At 40.7% G+C, this 14,927-nt stretch overlaps 1 protein-coding gene across 1 annotated transcript in view; it reads right to left on the bottom strand.

The window, feature by feature from the left end:
* The window catches only part of IDUA (iduronidase, alpha-L-), a 108,699-nt gene that overhangs the window by 38,925 nt on the left and 54,847 nt on the right, over positions 1–14,927 (bottom strand). The gene's annotated exons all lie outside the window — the stretch shown is intronic.

Below are 14,927 nucleotides of genomic sequence, written 5' to 3'. Positions count from 1 at the left end.
TCCTTTCATTGAAATAAAAACGCAACAAAGGACAATTCCTTTATTGAAAAAAAAAGAAACCCAAAAAATGGATCCACCAATGTAATCTACGACGTCCAGCAGGGTCGACGACGACGACGACTCGACTAAATAAAAAATAAAACAAGAAAAAATAAATAGAAATTCTGACAGATGCTAGCAAAATGTAAACATTTGGGTGGAGCTAGCGGTGACAGCTAGCTAGCTCCATCCAACTGTTTACAGTTGTACGGCACCTGACAGGTGAGCCATGATTGGGCAAAGTCATCATGAATTTGCCCAATCATGGCTCTTCAGTGCACTGTGCCGTGATTGGGCAAAGTCTTGCACCTGACCTGTGCTCCAGGTGCAATCAGGGGTTCACAAGGCACTGAGCAAACAGCCCACGGAACGCCTTCATAGCTCGTGTGTTCGCCAAACACACAAACTCTTGGTCGACTCGAACATTGAGCCCAAAACTATTCCAAATATTGTCAATTGATGAAATGTCTGGACTGCATGCAGGCCAGTTAAACGCCGGGACCCTTCTACTACGAAGTCATGCTGTTGTCATAGATGCAGTATGCGGTTTTGCATTGTCCTGCTGAAATATGAAAGGCCTTCCCTGTTATAGACTTCGTCTGGATGGGAGCATATGCTGCTCTAAAACCTGGATATATCTTTCAGCACTGATGGTGCCTTTCCAGATGTGCAAGTTGGCCATTCCATACGCACTAATGTAGCCCCATACCATCAGAGATGTAAACTTTTGAACTGAGTGCTGATAACAAGCTAGAAGGTCCCTCTCCTCTTTAGTCCAGAAGACGCGGTGCCCCTGGTTGTCAAAAAGAATGTAAAATTTTGATTAGTCCGACCACAGAACAGTTTTCCACTTTGCAACAGACCATTTCAAATGAGCTTTGGCCCAGAGAAGATGGCGGCGTTTCTGGATCATGTTCAAATTTGGCTTCTTCTTTGCATGATAGTGCTTTAACTTGCATTTTTAGATGGCAAGGCGCAACTGTGTTCACAGACAGTGATTTTTGGAAGTATTTCTGAGCCCATGAAGTGCGGTCCATCACAGATCCATGCCTGCTTTTAATGTAGTGCTGAGGGCCCGAAGATCACAAGCATCCAATATTGTGTTTCTGCCTTTTCCCTTGCACACAAAGATTTCTTCAGATTCTCTAAATCTTTTGATATTATTTACTGTAGATAATATATGTAAAGCCTTTGCAATTTTTCTGAAATTTTTCAACAACATTTGGGTGCAGCTTTTCACAGATTGGTGAACCTCTGCCCATCTTAATTTCTGAGACACTCTGACTCTCTAAGATGCTCTTTTTATACCCTGTTGCCAATTAACTTAATTAGTTCTCCCAGCTCTTTCTTGTTAGTACCACTTACTTTGTAAGCTTTTTGTTGCCCTGTCCCAAGTTTTTTGAGACATGTTGCTGTCATCAATTTCAAAATTACCTTATGTTTTTTAAAAATGGTACATTTTCTCAGTTTAAACATTTGATATGTTTTCTATTTTCTATCGTGAATAAAATATGGGTTTATGACATTTGCAGATCATTGCATTCTGTTTTTAAATATAGATGTGTGTATCACTTAGCTGTAGATCCTTAAATCATCCCTGAATTGGTGTTGACACTGTCCTTCCTTCTGGAGGGTGGCTACATTTGTTCCCCATGGTCCCTGTGTGTGTTGATAAGTAGCCACCGCTCCCAGCTCGCTCCTGTGATGGACTACAATCTCAATACAAATTAGTAAACTAAACCAGAGATTGTCACAGGAGTGAGCTTGGAGTGGTGACTACTATACAACACACATAGGGACCATGGGGAACAAAAGTAGCCAGCCTCCAGAAGGAAGGACAGCGTCAGCACCAATTCAGAGATGATTTGAGGATCTACAGCCGAGTGATACACAAATAAGATATATGTTTTTGTTAATAGTTGATGTACTTGAATGCTATTTTAAAATGTAACTCCTGAGTTTAGTGACACTTTAACACAGGTGTGTTGATGTGCATTACTGTGCATGTTACCATGCATTGCGTTAGGCCAGCCTGGATGGGCTGCCTAACCTATCAAAATGCACTTGAAAAGGTGAATGTACTTTTCTTGCAATGCAGTGCACCACTATGCATTTTCCCTGCAGCTCAAAACTTTGAGGCCTGGTCCACACCATAAAGAGTGCATTCCAGAGCGTTCAGCCTCTGTAACGCACTGCAATGCAACCCGGCTGGCTCCCTGCGTTCAGGGGCAGGAGGAGGCATGGCCATGCATTAAAGTCAATTGCACCGCAGCCACGCACCCCGCCCACAGTGCGATCGCCAGCACCCGAACATGTGGCACATTAGTGCCTGGGTTCCGGTCCAGTGCAATCTGCTGAAATGCTGCATGCATTGACTTCAATGCACTGCCACGTCCACTCCCACCCCTGAATGCAGGGAATCAGCCGGTTTGCGTTCCAGTGCGTTCCAGAGGTCCAACGCTCTGCAACGCACAATTTGTGGTGTGAACCGGCCCTTATGCCAGCCTGATATAAAGAAAACAAATGCAGACACCAGATCTAGGGATTGATAATGTAGGATGACCCTAGCATTATGCACTCAAGGGAAGTAAATTCGGAAGTTCAATTCACATTAGGCATGGATTTCATAACCTTGCCAGGAATTAAAAGGAAGATTTTGCATCCAGGTGGTATTCCATTTTAAGGTCTAGAAAGACAGTATGCCTTCAATTTTGATGATTGCACATTTTATGTTATCTTGCAATGTTAATAACAAACATAGGTTATTTGGATTTGAAAAAAAAATCAATCCTGGAACCCTGATAAGATTTATTGCTGTAATTCCCATTACTTATCACAAAATTGTTACAATGAACACGCATTGTCCTCACATCATCTGGGTTTCAAGAAATCGATAGCTGATTTACTGGCACAAACAGACAATAATTCTAAATCAATTATACTGTATATTAACACTGTTGTTTTGAAATAATTTCTGTTTTAAAAATCATGGTTAATTACCAATTTGAGACTATAGTTGCCTTATCCCCATGGGGCATTGAATGGGTAAGGTATATACAGTAGTAGTTTATTGCAAGTAAGCATACAGCTTTTAAATCCGTAACATAAGTATTTGCATTCCACTGTAAATAAGGAACTTAACTTTAAAGAGTCAGTAATATATTACTATTATCATGTACTAAAACCATGCACAAAACATAAAATCCACTACATTTATCTCACTAGGAGTTATATAATCTACAGCAGACAGCCTTTTACAGACCATCTAGCAAGCTCAGTAGGAGTGCAGTAAAAGTGCACTTCATGGAGCCTATGCTGTGTAACTTCCCCTGGAAAAGAGTGGTGCCACACAGCAATGTCTGCATGAAAAAATGAAGTATTAATCTGTAGGGATGAGCAAATTTGCATGGGTTAGATTCACAGGGGGTTTATAGAAACCTGCCTGAAGTCTGCCAAACCCAAACTTAGCAGCAAACCCCATTGAAGTCTAGAGGGTGCCAATCTTGATACTAAATTCTAGTCATTTTCAAGGCTAATAGGCAAGCTATCAACAAAAAAGGGTAAAGGGAGCTGGGTACTGCTATGGGCAAGGACACTATATTCAATAGGCAAAGTGAGCATTTGCCTAGGGCCCACTGTCACAACTAGGGCCCACAAGAGGGGAAAATGTATTTGCGACCGACACTTTAAATTAGGGCTGAAACAACTAACTCCAAACCTCCACCCCCTCCACTGTCCCGGAACAGTTTTCCCTGGCCTCTGATTGTAAGATGGGTTGTCAGTCTCACACACCAGGGAAGAACGAAAGAGGAAGAGCAAGGCTTGGAAGTATTCTTCTGTGCCTCCTTTGTAAAATTAAAGTTGTTTTATCTGCATTAAGCTGGAGGAGAACAAGGAAGGCAGTTACATTTGTTTTAGGGTGTGAATAACAATGATCCATTTTGGTACATTTCAAGTGACTGTATTAACAGGCTGCTGGGTTCGAGCCAGCTGTAATTTTTGGTTAAGCCGCTGTCATGGGAAGATCAGCCACTTCTATAGGCGCAGTATAGTTTATCTGCTCAGAGAACAAAGTCACAATCAATTAGCAATGATTTATCCAGGCTCTTTACTATGTCAAACACGTTATCAGACTAGTCAATATTAGAGGTTACTGGAGGTAAACTGTGCAGAAAGTGCATGTTGCGTCTATTATAAGTGCTCTATTCTGTGGAAAGGATCGGTGCTGGAGATAATCAGCTGGCAGTGTTAATATGATAATGTCAAGAACAACATTAAAGCCAATTTCATGGTAGCAGGAGCACAACATGGGTTTATGTGACCATCATCATAGCTGACAATATGAATTGCTATGCTGTCGTTCAGTGATGGTCAGCTTTTTAACTATAGAGTAGCATTTCTCAACCTTTATTTAGCCACGGCACCCTTTAAAAGTGTGAAAAATCTTGAGGCATCACAGTCTACAATGCCATAGATTTTAAGGGGGTCCCCACGCAAAAACTCCCCAAAAAAGTGGGTTCCCTCCTCCACCTTGAATTGCCCCATCCTTCACATAAGAGTAATCCTTTGCATCAGTAGCCCCCTTTTCCCATCAGAAGCCACACGTTCATATAAAAGTCCCCCCCCCTTTCACATGAGAGTTCCCCTTTTACATCCGAAGCCCCCTTCACTTCAGTCTTCATTCTCCCCTTCATATCACAGTCCCACTAATGGCTATGGGGGACATTTCACCGAGCAAAAACATTTTAAATTACCATACAGCGGGGATAAATTCCTTTTACTGTGACTTCTAGGGCGGCATGAAAAAAACCACCAGTCCTATAAATTAAATGCTTGGGAGCTGCCTTTAAGCTGTATGTGGTGATACAGAACAATACAATTTTCACAGACAGCATTAGTGACACTGTATTCTGGCATCACATATGTGTCATTGTTTTTTTAGCCTTTACACTTAACTTGGCTTAAATACAGCAGCTAGACCCCAAGTGGATACATTTCAACTTGGAAAAAAGGCTGTTTTAGGTAGTTTTGGCTGCAACCCCTGAAATTTTTATCCAGCACTAATAGGCTTGCAATAAAAATTGGAGTATATGATTGACATAGGGCAAAAATATTGTTCATTGGCTGGCCAGTAAGTAAGCAGCTTGGTTAGGCCACAATACAAGAGAGAGACATGAGACAAATACAGTATGTGTTTGGTAGAAACCATCAGGACAGTAAGCAAGCACTTGAATATGCAGCAAACAGAGAAAAAAGACAAGCCAAGTTTTATCTTGAAATACAAAGTAGAGTGTATAATTTGAGAGACAATAGCCATAAATATTGTACAGAGGCTGGACAATGCAGCAAAACAAAACAAACCCCCAAAAAGCTACACTATAACCACCCCTAGGTTTGATCTGAGTCCTCCTCATCCAAGTGCAACCCTTCCCCTATAAAATGGTGTGGTTGCCCCAGAGTGATCAATTCACCACAATCCCTTTTTTTGTGTTATTTCTTTTTCATAAAAATTTTTGGGTTTTGATGCGGTGGTTAGACTGCACACAGGAAAGGCCAGGCCCATCTGCAGTTCCTCTGCTTTGCCAGCATAATCTTTCTCTTTCCACACACTTAGCATCCAGTTGCATTTATTTTGTTTCATATTTATTTCATTATAGTCAAGGCACTGAAGGCATACCTGCAGGGGGAAATGGCCAATATAGTGGTATTGCAATACAGGCTAGAGTTAACAGAACAATACTAAATGCATAAGTCATCAAGGAATCAGTAGGTTTTAAGATAAACACATTTAAAGTGTATGCTAAGCCGAAAATGTTTATCTTTTGGGAAGAATTCGAATGCACATCTTGGTTGTTAACGATATTAACCCTCACTTCCTGTCCTGCTGACTAGGCATTTCTGAGCAGTAGAAAATGAGCTTCAAAACGTCCAAACACAAGAAATCACATGATTTTCAGTGGCCCCTGCTCACACCTGAGCAGCAAAAAGCCAGCAGCAAAGCACAGAATGCAGAAAAAAAGTACATGAGCTTCTTTTGGCAGTTTGCAGCTCGTTTTTCCCCATAGACTTCTAAATGGAAGCACCAAAAAATGAGCAACAGAAGTATTTTCTGCACGTGTTTTTGCATGTTTGTCCATTGACCGCAATGTCTCTTAAGCTGCCAGTGAAAAAACGCGTCTTCATGTGCGTTTTTAAATGCACCCAAAAATGTGCAAAACACATATAAACGCACAAAAAAAGCTAGCAGAAAACGTGCAAAGCGATGGCGTCTTGGTGTGAACGGGGCCTAAGTGAGGAAAAATCGCTAGCAGGGACACTAACAGAAAAAAAACTGACAAGGGTTCTAGGCCTACTCAACTAAAAAATTGCTGTATTGCTGTCTGTGCTGCTGTTGGAGAGTAACTCTCACTTTATGTCTGGTAGAATGTCAGCAGGACAGGAAGTGAAGGTAAATGCACCCTAAATAACATTAAAAACTTGATTGGGGTTCTAAACTGCCCCTACTCTATATTAAATGAGAAAAAAAACCTTATCGCTGAACATACACTTTAAATAAAAAGTATGTAGGAAGAAGAAAGTAATTTCACTCTAGAAATAATGAAATGGCATTAGCCATCTATATACAACATGTAACTTACATAATACACATTGTGCCATATTTGTTTTTTGCCCGTGTAATTTTTTTCTTTCAGTGCATGAAACTGCAGGCTATTTTCAGGGACACCATGACTTCTCTGTCCCCCACTGCCAGTACTATTTGCATCCTGTGATAAGCAGGATAATGGTTAAATATCATTGTTTCCCAGTCAGGCTTTGCAAAGAGCATATTCTAAACTCTTCCAGGACCAAATGGGCGTTCATTTCAGGGACAGACTTTGACATCATGTGCCTGCCTACTGCTTTGCGTGGGCAAAGCTGATCACACACTCAAATACAGAATGCTGTAAAACCAGATAATTACTGAAATCAATATATTGAATGTGTCAGTATGTTATTTTCACTTGCCTGCATAAATGGATATTTGTTATTTGCTTTGGTAACTGTGGCCATGTATTTCCATTTTAGTTTTAGTGGATGGCATGGTTACCCAAAGCCTGGACATTATAAAGATATGCGTTATAAAGTACACTACTAAAGACACTAGATTCTAGGCTGCTACCACAAATCTCCTGTGTCAAGAGGTACATACGTGATGGATCCGTTGTGTTCTCGCTGCACGTTGGACTGCATTTATAATACTAACGGGTACACAAAGGGTATACCCTGGGGTCGGAAATCTAGGGTCTGTATACGGGGAGTATTTAAAACAAACCCTTGCTTCCAAATAATTTTTTGAGCATTTTTATCTTTACTAAAAGACTACTGGAGCAGAGTCAGTAATAAGAATAATTACATATGTCATCTAACAAATTGGAAACAAATATATAAGTTGAAGGGCTTTATAGAGAGGTATAAACCGATGTATGCGTAAAATGTATCACAAATTTATTTAACATATATATAAATACAAGAACATTTTCTCCATTTGATGCAATATACAAAATCATCCATAAAATACAAAATCATATGCCCCATGTTTGTGGTCTCAGGCCTTTTGTTACTTTAAAACCAACCATGATCACAGACATTAGTGGATATAGTATCCTAATGAATTTCCAACATGATATATCTTTTTTAGTTAATGACCATGTACACAATCAATTGGTAGATACGATATCCAAATACATATCTGACAGTTTGTTCCGACGCGGTTAGCAATTTGCTTCCTCAGGGGACCGAGTGGGGCTGGCATCTAGCTATGCCACCCCCCTCATTCCGTTCCTCTGTCATCGACTCTCTTCCAGCCACCCAAGAAGTTTGGTAAGTGCCAGGCTCACTCTGTGTGGGGCTATCCAAACACGGGGTAAAATTGCATCAATGTGCTTTTCTTTTCATTCATAGGTATTACGTAATGATAAATATGCTTGATTGTGTTGGTACAGTAAGACAATAATGTACACACAATCTCTATTAGATCATCCTAGTTTTGGTCCCCTGACGAAGCAAATTGCGAAACGCGTCGGAACAAACTGTCAGATATGTATTTGGATATCGTATCTACCAATTGATTGTGTACATGGTCATTAACTAAAAAAGATATATCATGTTGGAAATTCATTAGGATACTATATCCACTAATGTCTGTGATCATGGTTGGTTTTAAAGTAACAAAAGGCCTAAGACCACAAACATGGGGCATATGATTTAGTATTTTATGGATGATTTTGTATATTGCATCAAATTGAGGAAATTTTATTGTATTTATATATATATATGTTGAATACATTTGTGATACATTTTACGCATACATCAGTTTATACCTCTCTATAAAGCCCTTCAACATATATATTTTTTTCTGATTTACAATTATTAGGGTGAGAGACGACCGAAGGGACCCAATATAGAGGCATGTCACAAACCTTTTTAGATATCTAACAAATTGCACCTAACTCCCTTTAAACAACATTGGTAATACTGCAAAAGAACTATTTAAAGTTCAAGATTTGTCATGGTGGACAGATAATATGCTAATCTATACACCATACTGAATACTATGTTTTCATTTTGAAGTAGAATGAATGTACAGTATTTAGATACAAAGCTCAGTCTGTGTTATAGGTTTTGTTCCATATATTCTAAGCTTTCTATGAAAGTATGGTTCCTAAAAAATATAGTAGGGCTCTTTTTCTACATAAGTTGCCTTTAAGACTGATACACTTTATTCAGTGGTGGTGCATGGTTGTTTTTTTCTCAAAACATTCTCATTTTCTTTACTGTATCTAAAGCATCAATGGACAACGTTATAGTGTAGCTATGAAAAAAAAACAACATACATTTCACACAGTCTTTGTCAGATAATATCTATGAAAAAAACCCTTTAATGGTAAGCATATGAATTTATAACTTGTAAAATCAATTGTTCTGGGAAAACACTGACTCATAAAGAGAAGATGGAAAGCAGCTTCATTAGTTTATAACTAGCTATGGAATTGCACAATGGAAAGATAAATCAGATGCAAACTTCCCTTGCACTCAAAGCAACTAGCTAAAAGGGGATTTTTACACACCTTATTTTTAGTAAGGTCTTAGCACAATTTATGAATATATGTGAAGGCACACACCATTACAATGTGCCTCTGGGAAAAAAAGCCCTTGATTGATTCATGAGATTACCAACAGTGAATATAGCAATGAGTAAACAGGCAGCAAACTTAAAAGGGAGGCAATTCCTATTCTATCCCATATTTAAAGCATAACTGTGGGCACTTAAGTGTTAACACTTTGCCCTCCCCAGGCCAGGAGAGTATTACTTCAATTACTCCAGGGTCCCAAGACAGCTAGTGCCCCGATCCTCTTCTCTCCCACCCCAGAATGTGGGAGGGTATGCCAACACCATCACCTATAATGCAGGATCAACGGTGACCACTGAGGCTGTATTGCATGTTGACGACATCAGCTAGAGGGACGATGACATGGCCAGAACCAACGGGGAGAGAGGTTGAGGGACCATGAAGTAAGGCAAGTTTTACTCAGTGTTAGATCATCACCCTGTATCAGCTAAAGCAGCACAAAGTTCTCCTACCACAAAGCACCTCCCTTGCTAAATATAAATGCACTGATAACCTTGCTTTTTTGGTGACACTGCCGGTCAGAAGAAATCTTCCTGTGACCGGACGTTCCGGTATCGGGGAAGGTACAAGTACTCGTCCAAATACTCTCTACCGGTGCATCCCTAATCAAAACTGTACTTGAGTGCGCTAAATAGTTCTCATTGGTCAGCTTGGCCACGCTGACTGAGTGCTTGCAATTTGCGAGCGAAATTAAAAATGCATTGGACTGCATTGGACAGCAATATGGGGTACAGATAGTACACCCATACTGGCGGAGGATATGGACTGTTCGCCGAAAGGTAAGTAAAGCCGGGGGGTGGGGGGGTTTGGGAGAGACCGGGCCAGATTTGATCGGGTAATTCCATTTTCCCATATTACCTGAGAAAGTGAACTTAAACTTTAATGCACATTGTACGTGTAAGAGAGTTCTGCTGCCTGGCTACCACAATATGGCACACAGTGGAATGGCGGCAGCACTCAACGCACACACACAATGTCCTACGCGTGCGTTTATTGTCATGCAGATGGCTGGGGCAGAGGGGTTGGTTTTAATTTTTTTTTACTATATCACTTTTATTTTGTATATATTTTATTATTTTTTCCCACTTTTTTATTTGTATTATTCTTTACTTTTTTTTTCCCCACTTAATTTGATACCTATCACATAGTCGATTAAAAGCCCCTATGTGGTAGTTTGGAGGTGACAGGTTCTCTTTACAGAACCTGCCCTCCAACACAGAACAGATGTTCTGTGCAGTTCCTGACAGCCGAGACAGGTGGTGCTCCGGTCTCAGTGATCACACAGAGCAGACATTCTTTGTCTGCTCTACAGGCTCTATGGTGGAGCTCATGTGCTGTGGTCACGGGTCCCCCAGAGGAGCAGGGCACCCCGAAAACCACATGGGGGGGGGGCGGACACGATCGACGCTGTTCAAATGATACAAGTGATCTGTACATTTATCTCGGTTTGTCCGGAGCAGGGCTAAAAGTACAAAACAACTACTCACGAAACTGCCTGTCCCGGGCGTCATGCGATAGGAATTCCACACCCCTGCACCCTCCAGGTAAGTTTCCTCTACTTTTATTCAGTACTGTATATGGCCCAGTATTAGTTCTCTTTTAGAATAGACTAGAACCACACATTGCAGAGATGTCTTGCTGCGGCATGTGGCTCTACATATAAATGCAAACATATTCAATGAAAACTTCAGTTTTTAATAAAAGCTAGAAACAGATTTTAATTAGATCCTGTTTGGTGGCTAACATGGATAAGTATGAGTCATTACTGTATTGTGGTGCTGAAAACTTCAACTAATATCACATTATGAATAGCGATGAGCCGCTGCAGATCAAATATCCCCATTTTGAAGCCTTATATGCAATTTATTGGCCATAAAAAGTGTATGGGGATTCAGGTACTGCCCTGGGGGACAGGAATCATTTTTTTATTTTTAAATACCGTTTTTAAAGGAGCAGTGATTTTAACATTGCTATCACAGGCAATAGTTAATTTACTAACTCTACATCTACATCAACCTACATCTTATGCTAATACTTCAGTAGTACATATACCTCCCAGTCAAGCCTCTTCCTCCTGTCCTGGGCCCTACATGCTTCACGCTGCTCCCCTCACCTTGTTCCGGGCGCAGCGTGAAGTATCATCCAGCCAGCGCAGCAGCCAATGAGTGGGAGCAGTGCTATCCCCGCCCCCTCATCACACAGAACTGCTGCCGAATAGAAAGCTGCTGCGGACACGAAGGGGGAGCTGGAACTATGGTGACATGGGGACCGGGAGTGGAAAGCTGGGGATGTGAAAGGGGGAGATGAGGGGAAGCTGAGGACATGGATTCTTGCATCGTGGCCCTGAGGTCACTAGTTACGCCTCTGGCTTTGGCCTTTGTCCCAATGCACATACTTTTGTGTTGACTACCTGGATTGTTGGTCTAATGTTTTTCACCTGTTTCTTATTATGCATTATTGGTTGTCCTCCACTATGTAAATTGAGCTCCACCATTCCTTCAGGTAGCAGTTACCTTTTGTGTTGTTTTTCCTGTCCTGGTCTGAAACACCAGGTTCATTCTCTGAGTCTTTCTTTGGTGATAGCAAAATGTCCATAGCTGGCCATACACAGTATGAATTTCACCTGGTTCTTGATAAAACGGATGAAATTTTTCAGTGGGCGGCCCCTTTAATAACCCTTCAGTCTGGCAATCTTCGATGAGAAAATTGAAGGAACTGAATGCAAAATTTCCGGGCAAACAATGATGGCAGTCAATCGGCTGCTGTCACAGTTGGGGTATTTTAACAGCAGCATGCCTGCAGCTGTCATAATGCAACAGCCAGGGAGATTTGTCCATCTACACTGTTTTGCATTGACGGATAAATCACTTATATTTTTTTCATTCAACCCTCAGGTTGAACGAAAAAAATATAACAAAGTTTGGCCAGCTTAACAATTACTACAGTACTGTGTCCCTCAATGGTCGATAAAGAAAATAATATTTTTGTACTTGCTGACATGTATGAATGAAATTTGTGAATTAAAGTGACTCTTGCAATCACATCTAACAATACTTGTACATAGAGGTCACTGAGTGCGCTCTCATATAACAGCCCTCTAACAATGCCCAGATAGCAGCTGTGAAAACCCTGGTTAGCTATCTCTATTGGCTATTTTAGTATACAGTACAAGCATAGCCTGAACCCTCATTGTACAGTACACTAAACAGTACAACTTACACCTGCAACCTGTCTCCAGTGCTAGCAAGGCATCACCTGGTACAGCATCCTGTCTCAGTAATGCACAATATTTAAAATTAGATCTGTGACTTATACCTGCCCTGGGAGTCCAGAGAGTTTATTTCCTGAATTTGTATTGTAATTTGTATTGTATGGGTTGATGAATTGAAGGCATTTAGTATATTGGAGGTTCCATCATACATATCTAAATGGTGTAAAGTAAACATTATGTTCATGGAGTACTAAAGCATTCCCCAACATTATCATTGAAAAACATGATTTGTTGGGATGTGGATTTCCCGGAACAAAACCCCCTGATTACACTTGAGTACACTTAGGCCCCATGCACATGGGAGAAACACAGAAGACGTTATCTGGGAAGTGTAAACAACATGAATGCTTCCTAGATTACTTTTTTTTGTGTTTAGTTATTCCTGGGTTTAGATGCATTTACATGCGGTCAGGCGCGTTTCACGAGTACTTGTACTCAGGAAAATGCCCTGATACTAAAGGCTGATACCGCCCCTTTACATTTTTAAACACGTTCGACTGCCTGAGGTCCTGTGCGTGCAGGCAGCCTGCTAGGGACCTTGCTGTAGCTGTCTTAGACAGCGCCGGTCCAGCCCCACGCCTCCTTCCCGATGCCCGTAGAGACTGGGAGGCTGCTGCACAAAAAGTTGATCATCAACAGATCAAGAAATTGACAAATTCCATGGATGGAAGGCTTATGACTGTTATTGAAAAGAAGGGGGCTATATTGATCACTGATTTTGTTTTTGGGAAATGTCAAAAAAATGTATTTGTAAATTTTGAGTTGTTTGTTTATTATTCTCACTTTAACAGATAAAAACAAACAAGTGAGATGGGAACATTTCATTTTTCCATTTAATTCTGCACACTAATAGTTTCCCAATAATTGTGCACACATATTCTCCCAAGAAAGCCAAAACTTAACTTTTACCTTTCTTGAATATTCAGGTTTGAGGTCTATTAACATTTTGGATTGCCCGAGAGCACTGTAGTTGTTCAATAATGAAATGAATCCTCAAAAATACAACTTGCCTAATAATTGTGCACAGTCTAGATCTTATTAGGAATGTTCAGGAGACTACTTGGTATTATTGGCCCTACTTCACACTAATAATGCACCTACAAATGAATAAGTGGATAAGAAGATAATAAAACCCATATGCTACTGAAAATCACTAAGGTCCCATTCACACCTCAGTGTTTTGCAGCTCCAAAGCCAGGAGGAATGCCATTAGTTTCAAGCCCCAGTTCATATCTGACCTTTTAGCTCGAAAAAGTACACAAGCTTCTTTTGGAGAAGAGTCAAGTGTTTTGACACCAGTAGACTTCAAGGGGAGCTACTGAAAAATGCACAAAAATGTGCACAAATGCATGTAACACAATCGTTCAAGCATTTATGACTAGTAACTAGATAGCATGTGGTGTGGGAGATGTCTATGGTGATGTACATGCTGTTCATTGTTCTCTTGGATTTACCTTTTTGGAACCTGTTTGGATTACATCAGTAAACTTCTGGATTGCACTTATTCTAGTTTTGTGTGGCTGATCTTTTGAAGATTCATTTGAACAAGTGGGAAGCACACTATAGCCTGCATCCAGAATATGATACAAAACACAAAAATTCCCCAGCCTCAACCTGCCAGCCAGCCTGCAACCAAACAAGTAGCCCTGTCAACAGTATGCGTTAAAATCAGAGGTTTAGTTGCACAAACTTTTGGCCAAAAATATGTAGAAGCCACACCGCCGCGCCAAGGCACCTCTGCAAAGTGTGGTCCTAACTTTATGTATCCGAGTCTCCAAGTGTGAGCATATTAATGAAGTTGATAAATTACATGCAGGTGTACCTGGAGGTGGCCTACTCCTCCTAATAAGGTGCAGGGACGCACTGGAGGCCCAGCAACCAAAAATGCAAACCAAAAATGCAAAATGAATCCAGAATATGGACTGACTGCAGCATACGTTAGAATGGAGCGGTGAGTCTATGGTGCTTCTTGAATACATATAGACACCCTAATGTTTTACATGCTGTATTTCCCTCCATTTCTGAAGCATGTTGACAGGGCTGTGGTGAAAGAGGCACACTAACTCATGTTTGGTGCGCTTTTACACCAAACAGTTCTGGGGAACTATTTTATCGCTCTGCAACCAAGTAATGGGCACCCAGGCTCTGAATACTCCTAGAGTTACCCTTTTGTCCATGTTGTCTGGGTCCATTAAGTCTAAAAAGAAAGATGTGATCTGTCATTCCCTTACTGCCACTAAAACACTTATACCCCACTAGTGGCGCACGACCTGGGTTCCCTCTCTGTCTGAATGGGTCTCAGAATTAGACAATATTATGCTTATGGAGCATAATAGTGATGCTCCATAATGAGTCTAGGGATTTTTTTTTTTACCATGTTGGATATATTACACCTGTTCTTGTCTATGTCCTTGTACCTTGAGGTACATCTCTGCTGTTTTTTGGGG

Source organism: Nanorana parkeri, unplaced genomic scaffold (assembly GCF_000935625.1).
Source record: "Nanorana parkeri isolate BGI_ZX_2015 unplaced genomic scaffold, ASM93562v1 scaffold310, whole genome shotgun sequence".
NCBI classification, from domain to species: domain Eukaryota; kingdom Metazoa; phylum Chordata; class Amphibia; order Anura; family Dicroglossidae; genus Nanorana; species Nanorana parkeri.
Note: the sequence above shows the minus strand (reverse complement) of the source record. Positions and strands in the feature narration are given on the sequence as shown.